This window comes from Sturnira hondurensis, unplaced genomic scaffold (assembly GCF_014824575.4).
Source record: "Sturnira hondurensis isolate 20B ecotype Veracruz unplaced genomic scaffold, ASM1482457v3 Scaffold0018399, whole genome shotgun sequence".
Classification (NCBI taxonomy): domain Eukaryota; kingdom Metazoa; phylum Chordata; class Mammalia; order Chiroptera; family Phyllostomidae; genus Sturnira; species Sturnira hondurensis.
The window spans coordinates 595,914-609,146 of NW_028091030.1; the positions used below are offsets into that span (position 1 = coordinate 595,914).

Here is a 13,233-nt window from a genome sequence, read left to right on the forward strand (position 1 = left end):
GTTCACATGCAGAAAATAGAAGCTTTTTGTTAAATAAAACGTTGTTTTGAAATGCTATGATGAATGAGTTCGCCATCTGCTTGATCCAGAAGCCAGAAAAGCTGCCTCACACCACTCCTTCAACAAGGGCTCCAGCTGTATAAAAATTGCCCAGCGAGTCAAAAGATACACTATAAGAATATTTGAGAATTTGGTTAGCTTGTGGTGGGAAGTGACTCGTGGGTGTGGACAGAAATGTGACCCTGGAGTGGGACAGGGTTCTGTTCAAGCATCTTCATGATGGAGCGGACGGTGAAAACACTGGATTGACCTTTATTGTAAGGAAAAATTCCTTTTCCTTATTGAAAGTTTTGGAAAATTTTTTTTCTGTGAATAATGGAAATTTAACAGAAGAGGTGACATCAGCAGACCAGGTCATTTGCTGTAAGCTGCGGACGTACACAGAGATTTATAAACTCGTTCAAGTTTTCAACTCAGGTGCAAACCATCTCTTTGGGAGGGTGATGGTTCCCTGAACGTATCTCCTCCAGGAGAAGAAAGTACCAGAATTTGATGTTGACAAAGACAGACTAACTCTGTTTACGCTTTCAGCGCATCTCTATGGAACGCCTGTGTACCAGGTGCCGTGCTGGGCAGCCAGGGTGCAGAGCTGAATGAGATCGATGCAGTCTTCACCCTATGGGGAATCGTGGCCAGTGGCGGAGACAGACAGAAGAAATAGGTCCAAAAACAAAAAAAAGCACAGCAGACAAATAAGTAATTGCCATTTGTAGTGGGTATCCTGAAGGAGACGAAGAAGCTAGGGAGAAAAAATGGAGAGGTTCTTATTCTGTAACAACATCACGAATTTTATGAGTGGCGGGATGTTGAAGGGCCAGGCTAACGCATCTAGCCCATCTAATTGTACTCTAGTTTCGAAGCTGGAGCCCTGGTGGAGGGACTGTCCCCTGTGCCCCCTGAAGTATAGTGGTGGAGGGGTTGTGCGTGCAAGTTACAGGTGACAAGTCCACTCTGACAGTCCTGTTCCTTCAGCTCTTGGATCCCTGCCTCTACATTATGCAAGGCAGGTTCTGACCTCTCAGATCTATTAAATATAGGCTCTTACCAAGTCCAAGTGTTAGTCAGCCAACCAAGTTAACTCATAGACAAGCTAACTATTAAATCTTCAATCTCTGTAAGTGACTCATTTGAAAAACGGCCCAATCTGATGTAATATTCTTTTTTCCTTGGTCTGATACTCAGAATCCATTCTCACACAGATGCCCTAGGTTTCTACCAATATGAAAGAGCAAAATTTTGCAATTATTTTTGTGTGTAAGTTACTTATTATCTTTGTGGCTCGGCCTTTCATTTTTTCCTGGAGGATGCTGTGATACAACCCTGTGATGGGTGGCAGTAAGGGATGCTCCACTTGGGTCTTGAGAAGAAGCGGAACTGTCTTGCAAGAAAGCCACTCTTGGAGTTATGGTGAGGTTACAGGGCTTAAAGGCAGGACAGCCAATCCCTTCAGGCACAGGAGGGCAGGCTATTTCTATTGCCACTGGCAAGGAGGCTCAGAGTAGCTTGGGGGTTTGGGATTCTTGGCTTCAGCTGCATTCCCCCAGACATCCCTGCCCTAAGTCTGCGGATCTCACTCTCTCTCATTCTGCACTTTCACTTTCCTACTTGAAACACAGTGAGTCTGTGGAATTCAACTGGCCTGGCACTTCTGCAATGGGCGCAGTTAAATCTGATGGTAGCGAGGTGAGCCCTCTCACTATTAGACATGAAAGTTTTTATTAGGGCTGCCATAGAAACTCTCTGTTTCTCTGATCATAAATATGATCAGATCAGATGAGCTGAAAGTTAAAGTCTCTAGCTTACTGTTGTCTTTTGGTAGGTGCTCCCGTGCGTGGAGAAGAAGCTCTGCCATATACCACACTCCGTGTGCTGGTTTCTGCCAAAACCAATGTAGCCGCCATTGCTTAAGACACTGACTTTTTCAGTAGATAATTCATATAACCAGCAACCAGCGCTCGTTTGATTAATGGTGATGCTACTGCATCATGGACCCAGTCAAAGCAATACAAAAGTCCTCTGAAGTCTGTCTTGGGGATCCCGTTTTCTGTACCAGTCGGAGTTCAGTCAGGTGACAGGCCTAGCGAGTTGGTTTAACTAACCCCACCTTGTCTCCTGGGGTCCAGCAACTTAACTCACTCCAGTGGGTTAAACTCATTCCTCCTTCCGTATCTTACCGAAAGAGGAAAGGAGGAGATTGAAAAGGAAACCATGTGCTCCCTGAAGAAAATAGGGGACTTCTTGCTCCTCTCCCCTTCTGATTCTCCACTGTCTTTACGCAGACTTGGGGATTCTGTACCCGTAGGAGCAATTTCTTGTGAGTACAGGGGACAGCCTACTCATCAGTCAAGGTTCTTCAGGAAATAATTAAAGGGGTTATAGACAACTTAGTAGGGAACTAAATGTTTTGCCAGCAGTGGGTAAGTGCTTTTCCAGGATTGACTGCTTTGATGAAATTATGGTTCTTCGTACAGGTACCTATCACCTGTTGAATTAAGACAAGCTGAAAGTCATCATACCTACTAATAAGCTTATTTCATCATTATTGTTAGCCAAGATTATCGATATGTTAAGTTTTCTGTCAATTTTGATTTGCACTCGGAGCTGAGTTTGTACTTGCAATAACGCACCAGGTAAAGGAGACTGACTTTCAGAAGAACTTACTGATTTGAAGAATATTTATAGAGATGGTGATATTTACAGTTGTATTATTATGTGGTAAATCTGACTGCATACAGTTCGAACAACTTCCATTTTAAAAAAACACACACATTTGTTCTTTATTTTTAAAAACCCCCAAACATGATGTTTCTCTTTTCTGTAACTCAACTCAAGTGTAAAGCTTTAGCATGGCCTTGTAATTCTGTGACTTTCTCTCTTAAAATGCAAAGTTTACTGATCTGTAGTCACCAGAGGAATAGGGTAAGAGAAGGTTTCACTTTTTACCTATGCTCAGATCTGTGCAGTTACAATGTGGATTTGACCAAATAAGTTTGTACACACTTTTCCAATGAAGTATCGTTAATATAATGCTTTTGTTATGTTTAGCCTGTTTCATTTGCATTAGGACAGTGAGGCATTAGTGGACACATAAAGACCTTTTTATTTCATGTTTAATAAGTCCAGAACCAGGTGATGTTAGATCTCAGGTGGCCCTAGTCATCTATACTTTGATATCACTTCTACAGCGCCAGAAGTGTTTTCATTGCCTGTAGAGTTCACATCGCCCAAGGTGAAGGACCAGAAACCACTTCCTGTACCAGCATTGCCTGTGGTACTTGTGACTATAGGGTATCCTTTTACTACAAGATGCCCAGATTTGTCAATGTTCCAGGCTTTCCAGGAAGTGACATTTTTTTGCTACCTATAAAAGTGAGTCTCCACAAGCCATTGAGGTACCAGCAGAGTTTCCAGGGAGACTTTTGAAGCAGTGCCCACAAAATGCAGTGTAGTCCTTGTTTCTTCCTAGTGGGTTTGTCATGCTTAATTAATGAGATTTACCGTTAAATGAGACGACATGTCTGGCGTGGTCATGGTTACAAATTTGTTATCTCTAATTATATCCTGGTAGAGAGAAGGATAGATTCTTATTCAGCATATGCAAATAATTACATTACCATATAAAGTAAAAGAACTTGGTAAAGACACAGTGTATAATATTTGACCATTGTTCTGATTAGTTTTGCAGAAAGGGCCAATCAGTGTGTTCTATTTTCTACACAATTACTGCCTTTAAATTTACTTTATGATTTACTAGTTTAGGTTGCAATTACTTTTGCTGCATAATAAACTACCCCAAATTTATCAGTATAAAATAACAGCGATTTTAGATGCTCATAAATTCTGCTCAGAAATTTTGCCGGGACCTGGGGATGACTCCTTTGCTCCTCACGGCATTACCGAGACCACTCAGCTGACACTCAGCTGGTGGATGGTCTGGTCTGGTCTGGAAGACCCTGATACGGCTTCTCCCTCAGGCTGGTGCAAGGGCAGGAGTGACTGGGAAGCTGGAGCTGTTTGGTGACTAGACTGTCCCCACGTGGCCTCTCCAGCATGGCCATCACAGGGCAGTGGGACTTCCCAGATGGTAACTGTCTTCCCTCAGAGTGAACGTTCCAAGAGGAGCAGGCAGAAGCTGATTGGTTTTGCTGACTGACTCTCAGAATCCATGCAATGTTGCTTTCGCCCCATTCTGTCGGCCCGAGCAGTCCTGAGCCTGCCCAGATTCAAGGGGAGGGGAAAGACTCCACTTCTTGATGGGGGAGTGACTGGGCACCATGGAGAATGTGTGGGAAAGGAGATATTTTTTTGAAAATAAAATCCGGATTTGAAAAATACAATCTGCCATAGTTTATCCGCTGTATTAATGTTCCCCCAAGAATATTTTTCCTGAATTCAGATGCATCAGTAGGAATGACATACCATTGGAAGCGTCCATTGTTTTAATTTGTTCAAATATAGTCAGACACAAAGAGGGTTCATAAAAAATTAAGGAGAAAGAAACGATGTTTTCTCAAAACCTCTATTAAATTTTCCTCATTGGTCCCATTTAGTCTTGCGCAATGAATTCTTGCTCTGCCCGATCTTCTGTCAGCAGTATGCTGTTGCAGTGTCTGATTTTCGAATAAAGAGTCCTGGAAATTCAGTCCGTCTCCTGGGGTGGCTGTCTGACGGTCCCACTGTCGATGGCAGTGTTGGGTCACGCTGGGAAGGAAGCCCAACGCGGGAGCTGGTTCTCCGCAGCATCGGTGGTAGCGCTGATACAGGCCTCCACTCCGGCTGTTATTCTCTGGATGTTTCTTCCTAAAGACTCCGTTTTCTGATTTATGACTGAGGCCTTTTGGCAAGCTTGAAGGAAAAGTAGAAACCACCTGTTAACAAGGCTGATGGTCTCTGGTTAATTTATTACAATAATTAACTGTCAAAATGGAGTCCCCCGTTGGGATATAATATAGAGCTAATTAATGATTTAGTCAGTGATTATCTTGAGGGCATGAGCCTTATGATGGACATTAAAGGCATTGATAAATCCTCAGGGATTTCTAGAGAGTATTTTAAAATGGCCATCCATTAACAAGAGTAGTTTATATTTAGAAACATAATCTTGGAAATCATTTTGTTCACAGCGTTGTGTCCGTCTTTGCTCATGAAATCAGGAATCAGGAATATGTTTCTACTGACCCTGAAGAGTGTGCAGGTGTTGAACCATATTCACTAGTAGTTACACTTTGGCTTTTTTTTTATATCAGGTCAGATCTCATAAGAGAGTTGAGCTAATTAAAAATATGGAGAATACACTACCAACCTAGTTCTTCCTAATACCCTCCTTGCTCAATAGTGCTACCTAGTGGCTATTTTGAAAATACCAGAGACCGTTGGGGTATAAATGGTATCTTAACAATTTTATTATTCTTGATTTGGGGCCCAAATTTGTGAAGGCTGTATTATAAAGAGTTTCCAGGTGATTTCGAGATGACAGGAAAATAAGGCTAAGTCAGACCCAAGATGAGAAATGATTACAGTCTTGATTTAGAGTGACAGTAATTAAAATAAAGCATAGCTATACAAAACGATAATTACTAGGAAATCAAGCTTTTGAGAAACAAGAAACTTTTATTAAAAGTGACTCAAGGGCATAACAAAAGTCAACACAAAAGCTCAAAAAGTTAACAGGCTGTTAGGAAGCGAGAGTGGTCGGGGGAGGTGAGGGAGCGCTGCCGCCCGCTGGACGCTGAAGGCACACAGCGACTGCTTAGAGCTCCCTCGTTAAGACTCCATTGTCAAAGAGCAGTGTTCTCCTGAGTGACGGGTCTCAAGCTGTGTAATTCACAAGCTTTTTGTTGATTCTAGCATTTTATGTTATATGTACACACACACACAAGATGATGTTAACACTTTTACCTGTAGCTCAAAATATATTAAATTTGTTTTCTTTTACTACGTTGTAAGATAATATACATACCAAATTGAGTTTGCCGCCCTAAGTGGAGTTTTCTTTAGGAATTTCGTTTTTAGAAATTGTTCAGGTAACCAAAGATTCCTCATTATTTAACTCACTCTGACATTAGTACAGTATCTTAAGTCAATTAAGAATCGTAGAAGTTCTATTCACATTGACATTGCAGAGCAATGCAGTCATTACTGATAGCAAGTTTGCCAGAGATGATGTTTGAAAGTTGATACACTGGACAGGAAGAGTAAAAAAGATGAAATGATTTGCAGGTTTTTCTGAAGTGTAGAAGAGCCAGTCCTTGTATAAAGGTATCAACTTTTAAAAAAGATTTTACTTATTTATTTTTTTAGAGAGAGCAGAAGGGAAGGAGAAAGAGAGGGAGAGAAACATCAATGTGTGGTTGCCTCTCGAACGCCCCCTATTAGGGACCTGGCCTGCAACCCAGGCATGTGCCCTGACTGGGAATCGAACCAGCAATCCTTTGGTTCACAGCCCGTGCTCAATCCACTGAGCTACACCAGCCAGGCTAAAGATATTAATTTTTAAAAGTTTAAATAGTTTTGGGAAGCAGTAATAATATATCTAACTGGTAAAAACCTATGTAGAAAATTTTAAAGTTCAAAGAATGAAATGTAACAGTAGCATTATATTTTTATACAGAAAGGAGACATATACTTATTTTAAATTAAAATGATCAAACCAGATCTAGTTAGCCCAAAGATTTACCTTAATTGGTTTCTGTACAACTTGGATCTCGTATAGTTCTCTATGTACTAAATATTAAAATATCTCCAAAGTTTATATTGGTGCATTTTCAAATTTGTTATTGAATTTATTGGGGTGACATTGTTTAATGGCTCTATAATACATCATCTATATACTGTATTGTGTGTTTGCCACCCCAAGTCAAGTCTCCTTTCATTACCATTTAACCCCTTTACCCTCTTTGGCCTCCTACCACCTCCCTTTCCCTCTGCCCCCCAATACCCCTCCCCCCTGAGAACTGTCAGTCTGTTCTCTGTGTCTATGAGTGTTTCTATTTTGTTTTATTCATTAGATTCCGCATGTAAGTGAAATCATATAGTACTTTCTTTCTCTGATTTGCTTATTTCACTTAGAATAATGCTCTTTAGGTACCTCCATGTTGTTGCAAAAGGTACGAATTCCTTTTTACGGCTGAGTAGTATTCCATTGTGTGGGTGTACCTTTTTTAAAAAAATCTACTCATCTACTGGTGAACACTGGGCTACTTCCAGATGTTGGCTATTGTAAATAACGCTGCAGTGAACATAGGGGTGCATATATTCTTTCAAATCAGTGTTTTGGTTTCTTTGGATATATGCCCAGAACTGAAATCCCTGGTTCATAAGGGAGTTCCATTTTTAATTTTTTGAGGTAACTTTGAACTGCTTTTCACACTGCCTGTGCCAGTCTGCATTCCCACCAATAGTGCACGAGAGTTCCCTTTTCTCCGGGTCCTCACCAGCACTTGTTGTTTGTAGGTTTGTTGATGATAGTCATTCTGATACGTGCAAGGTGACATCTCCCCTGGTTTTAATTTGCATTTCTCTGGTAATTAGTGACATTCGACATCTTCTCGTATGTTTCTTGGCCATCTGTATGTCTTCTTTAGAGAAGTGTCTATTCAGGTCCTTTGCCCATTTTTAATTAGGTTATTTAATATATATTCGGTATTGAGTTTTAGAACTGTCTCCTTCTCCACCCCCCCCGCCCCGCCTTCTTTTGGGCTAATAGCATGTTTAACAAATTATTCCACATTCTTTCCTTCCTAAGCTTATTATTGGCCGTGCATCTTATTTTTTTGTTTTTAGTCACTGCTTTATATTCTTGCAGTGTACCTTTTTAACTTGTCACATCTGTACTACTTCAAATACTCACATAGTGTCCTACTTCATGTATAGCATCCAAACCTGATAACACTGTATGTTCATTCACCATATGCTTTATTTCTGTGTTTGTCATGAACTAGTTACATACCATTATTTTTGCTTTAGTCAACTTTATTTTAAAGAAAATTAAATTTATTTCTAAAAAACTTTTATATTTATACACATACCATTTCTGATACTCTTCATTGCTTTGTGTAGATAAAGATTTCAATCAGGAATCTTTTTTTTCTGTCTGTAAGACTTTTTTTATTTTTATAGATTTTATTTTTTTATTTCTTTTTAGAGAGAGGGGAAAGGAGGGAGAGAAACGTCAATGTGTAGTTGTCTTTCACACACCCCCTATTGGAGATCTGTCCCACAACCCAGGCATGTGCCCTGACTGGGAATCGAACAGGCGGCCCCTTGATTCGAAGGCTGGCACTCAATCCACTAAGCCACACCAGCCAGGGCTGTCTGTACGAATTTTTAAAATCTTCTAGTAGTGCTAGTCTGCTGGGGATGAATTATTGATTTGTATGTCTGAAAAAAACATTAATTTTAGAATTTATCTTTATTTATTGATTTTGAGGGAGAGAAAAGGAAGGGAGAAAGAGAGAGAAACATTAATTTGTTGTGCCTTTAATTTATACATTCACTGGTTGATGTCTGTGTGTGCCTGACCTGGGATCAAACCCTCAACCTTGGCGTATCAGGACAAAACTCTAGTCAACTGAGCTGCCTGGCCAGAGTCTGGGGTGGGGTGTGTGGGGTAGGAACCTTTATTTTTAAAATGTATTTTCTCTGGATATAAAATTTTATCTTGACACTGTATTTTTTTTTCTTTCAGTATTTTAACTACTTTGCTTCATTGCCTTCTGGGTTGCAGCATTTCTGACAAGAAGTCTGCTGTAATTCTTTTCTTTTTTTTTAACCACTGTGCATAATGTTTCTTTTTTCTCCAGGTTACTTTTAAGATTTTTATCTTTCGCTGGTTTTAAGTAATTTGACTATTTTCCCCCTTTGTGTAGTTTTCTTCATATTTCTCCTACTTGGAGTTTGTTGAGCTTAACTTTATATATTCATTGTATTTCAGAACCTGTGGCTATTAGTTTATCAAATATTTTTTCTATCACCCACCTTTTTTTAAGACTCCATTTATATGTATATTAAACACAACAAAGTTGTCTCTCAACTCACTGATGTTGTGTTCTCTTTTTTTCTGTCTGTGTTATGGCTTTGCCTTCACATTCATTAACCTTTATTCCTGTAGTGTTTAATCCTGTTTGTGTGTGTATGTGTGTTTTATCTAGACTTTGTATTTTTTCCTCTCCATGTATATATTTAGGTCATTTTTATGTTTTCCTTATCTCTTCTTAAAATATTTACCCTCTACTTTCTTGAACATGAAGAATATAGCATGCTCACCCTGGCTGGCGTAGCTCAGTGGATTGAGCGTGGGCCTGCGAACCAGACGATCGTGGTTCGATTCCCAGTCAGGGCACATGCCTGGGTTGCAGGCCGGTTCCCTGCAGGCCAACTCCCAGCAGGGGATGCACAAAAGGCAGCCATACATTGATGTTTCTCTCCCTCTCTCCTTCCCCTCTAAAGATAAATAAATAAAAAAAATTAAAAAAAAAAGAATATAGCATGCTCTTTTTCTCAACCTCTGTCTCTTTGTCTGCCTTTCCCTCCGCGTTGTTCTCCCTCTCTCTCTCTCTGTATATATATAGAGAGAGATGTGGTCTGTCCAGAAGGTATCCAGACATGTAATGTGAAAAACAGACATTTATTGATTGAAGAAGACACGAGATGCAAGAAACATTGTACGTAGGTAAATGATGTCTCAGTCCCCTTCAAAGTAGATACCTTGGGACCTCACACAGTTCTCCATCAGTTGCCTTAGCATATTCCCCTGAATCTCACTGATGGTCTTAAATCTGTTTCCTTTAAAGGGTGATTTTATTTGGGGGAAAAGCCAGAAGTCACAGGGTGCTACATCTGGGTTGTAGGGGGCTGAGTCACCTGGGTGATTTGATGTTGCACCAAAAAACTCTGCACGATGTGATGCATGAGCAGGTGCGTTGTTGTGATGGAGCTGCCAGTCAGCAGTTGCCCGTAGCTGGGGCCATCTGAGTCGTCCCAGTAGTTCCCACAAGGGAATGTTCAAACTTAATGCAAAGTTTGATGCAGATTCGTTGCTCTACTAGCTCAGTTATTTTGTGTGCAACAGCCACACAGTAAACATACTCACTCAATGGCATCTACTGCCCCCACTAACTAGTATAATGAAGTTGTCTTTATTCACGCATGCACATTGCGGTTCACTCTCCCTGGCTGCCGGGTTAGAGCAATGCTATGCCAACCATTCTCATTACATTAATAATGGCTGGACTTTTTCCAGACAGACCTCACATACTTTGCTGGTTAATGATAGGGGCTCTGTCTTCCTCAAATGCTCAAGTCTGTTTTCTCAACTCAGGGTTGAATGAATGCTCGTCTCTACTTGAGTTGCCCTTCATCCTGGCTTAGCAAGAATCTCAGGGCAGTAAGCTAGGACAACCAGAGGGCTCACCTCATTTGTTTACCTTTAGGTATTGCTCTCCTGAATTGTCTATTGTCCGTGGTCTTTGAACCATGTTTCATATATTTTGTCTGGTTTTTCTAGTTTAAGATGATAGAATAATTCTGATCTGTTACACCATCGTGGCTGGAAGCTGGACTCCCCTCACCCTTTTTTTTTTTTACTATTACGGATTTCCCACATTAGACTTTAAAGAGAAGAGGACTCGGTCCTTTTGCAAATGTTTGCACAGGGCCTGGCATGGTTTAAGGGGGTGTGCCTACTTAACAAGTATTCTTTTGGTGCCTGAAGAGCCATCTTGAAACCTCGTATTATTCTTAATCTTGTACAGAAAGATACTTTTGAAATTTAGGTTCCTATTTTGTCGCAAGCGGGCTTCTGTTGTAAAGCTATTCAATTAAATTTCACAGAGTATAGCTTATTTCAGCTTCATTACTGTTTGTTACCAATCATTTACCGTAATAGAGAACAACATCTGTAATATGGGTGGATATTTCGTTAGAAATGTAGCATACCTACTAATTAGTTGGCCCAGCCAAATGAGCGTGTGTGGGTCTGCGATTCCAATTAAGGCAGCTGCTCAAACGCCACTGTTGCACAGCTGGCACGAGGCGCGTGGGCGTGCACTGCGCCGTGGCCAGACGCCAGCCGTCCCTCCTGATTAAAACATTTCCTTGTGTTTGTAGGATTCCTTTAAAACAGCAAGAGGTTTTTTCCAATCGGATTATCGGTAATTCAGTGACTGTTGTGTAAAAAACCTTTTTTTTGGTTGGGAAAGTATGGGACCAAGGTGTTCTGAAAATGAGTCCCATTTAAGTAGATAATTAGTGTCTCTCCTCCCACTAGTAAATTGTTCCTTGTTCGAAGTGGGTAATTGTAATTTGGAGTGCAGCCTTCAGATTTCAGAGAATCTGTAGAAAGGCATATTCTCTGAAACATTTATTAAGCTTAGCAGTTTTATACAGGGATTTCTTCCTTTTTTATTTTAGAGAGGAAGTACTTTGAAAGTTTTATGGAAAAGGGTCACTTTAATTTGACTTTCCCATCAAGTGAAGTGATATATTTTCTTGTCAATTATTCATTGCTTGGTGATGCCATTATACTATTACTTTTTAAGTGCATAATTTGTTTTATGCTGATCTTTAAAATAACTACACATCAACTAATTTAAATGACTTAGTACAGTATTTTAATACTAGAATCAAAGAGAAGATGAGATTAAAACTGGCAGTGAATGTCATGAATTTTGAATTACTTTATTCCTTTGCTGCTAAAAAAACCAAATAGAATTAATATTTAATGACAACAGGGTAGACTAGTAATAGAAAAAGTGTTGCTATAGAATCAGCTTTTATTGTGCTTCTTTAATGCTATAGAGATGTTTAATATCTAAAATGTAATCATTCTTCAATAACTGGTAAAACTTCTAAGCCACAAATGTAAATGTATTCACTTTTGTGGAATACGTAGAATCATGTATAGGCACAGGTAGTTTGGCAAACATTCTCCACGTGATTTTAAAGGGCATCGTGTTTAGAAACTACTGATGGACCAAAGCCCTCACGTTAGTGCTGGTCTGCCCTAAAGTGTGCAGTGAGTAGTAAGTATGGGAACCAAGTCTCAGAAACCAGGTCATGCCTAATGACAGGCCTGTGCAGAGTTCAGACCTTCAGCTTCTCAAACTGGGTGGTCCATTACCTCCGCACTCTTAACTAGACGTTAAACATTAATACTTTAAACATTATGGTTAGGTACCTGAGTGGTAACTTTGGAGGTACTTCTCAAAAGTGTAATGTTGGAATAATACAACATCAAGTGAACTAGAAAACAAACTAAACTAAACTTGCATCATGACAGTGTTTCAATGTGGTTGCCTAATACAGTTATTATCATTGGATCATTAAAAAGGACCTGTGAGCACTTTCATTAAAATAGCTGTATTTCTACCCTGGCTGGTATGGCTCAGTGGATTAAGCACCAGCCTGCAAATTGAAGGGTCATTGGTTCAATTCCTGGTCAGGGCTCAGGCCTGGCTTGTGGGCCAGGTCCTCGCTTAGGGGCACGCAAGGGGCAACCCATCGATGCATCTCTCACACATTGATGTTTCCCTGCCTGTCTTTCTCCCTCCTTTCTCCTCTCTCAAAAAATAAATAAATAAAATATTAAAAAAATAAAATAGATGTATTTGTTTGTCTTTGTTTTTTTAGGACACAGCTATGTTAACTGTGTATTTAAGGATGACTTTGAATTAGTACAGCCCTAACAATATTAAGTCAAACTGTGTATTGTTATTAAAACAGGCTTCGATTAAAAACAAATAGTCTTTCAGTCATATCTGAGATGTTTCCTGAATAACTAATGAAATGAGCATACTTATGTAATGATCCAGTGTGAGTTGATCCTTTGAACCATTATGAGGACAACCTGGCGAGGTCACCCAAGATCACACAGTGGAGCTAATCTTTAGTTATAGTCTAGCTAACTGCAGGTCTCATTTTCTTTCTGTTCCTAGGTTATAATTCTAATTAGCCACCTCCCTCAACTCACCCTTTATGCTATTAATCCAGAATCCCCAAGTGCCTTGGATGCGTGCCTTGTTTTCTGATCTTGAATTGCTTAGAATCCGTGTTTTGTACTCCCATATCTGAATAGCATGGAGGATGCTGCTGTTACTGCCCAATTCTAGAAAGCCTTCATTCATCCTTTGTGTGTGTTTTTTAGTACCGGTTTGTGTGGCTGGACGTTGGACCGCC

At 40.1% G+C, this 13,233-nt stretch overlaps 1 protein-coding gene across 1 annotated transcript in view; it reads left to right on the plus strand.

The window, feature by feature from the left end:
- Positions 1–13,233, plus strand: part of HSD17B12 (hydroxysteroid 17-beta dehydrogenase 12) — a 142,919-nt gene that overhangs the window by 60,569 nt on the left and 69,117 nt on the right. The window lies entirely within an intron of this gene.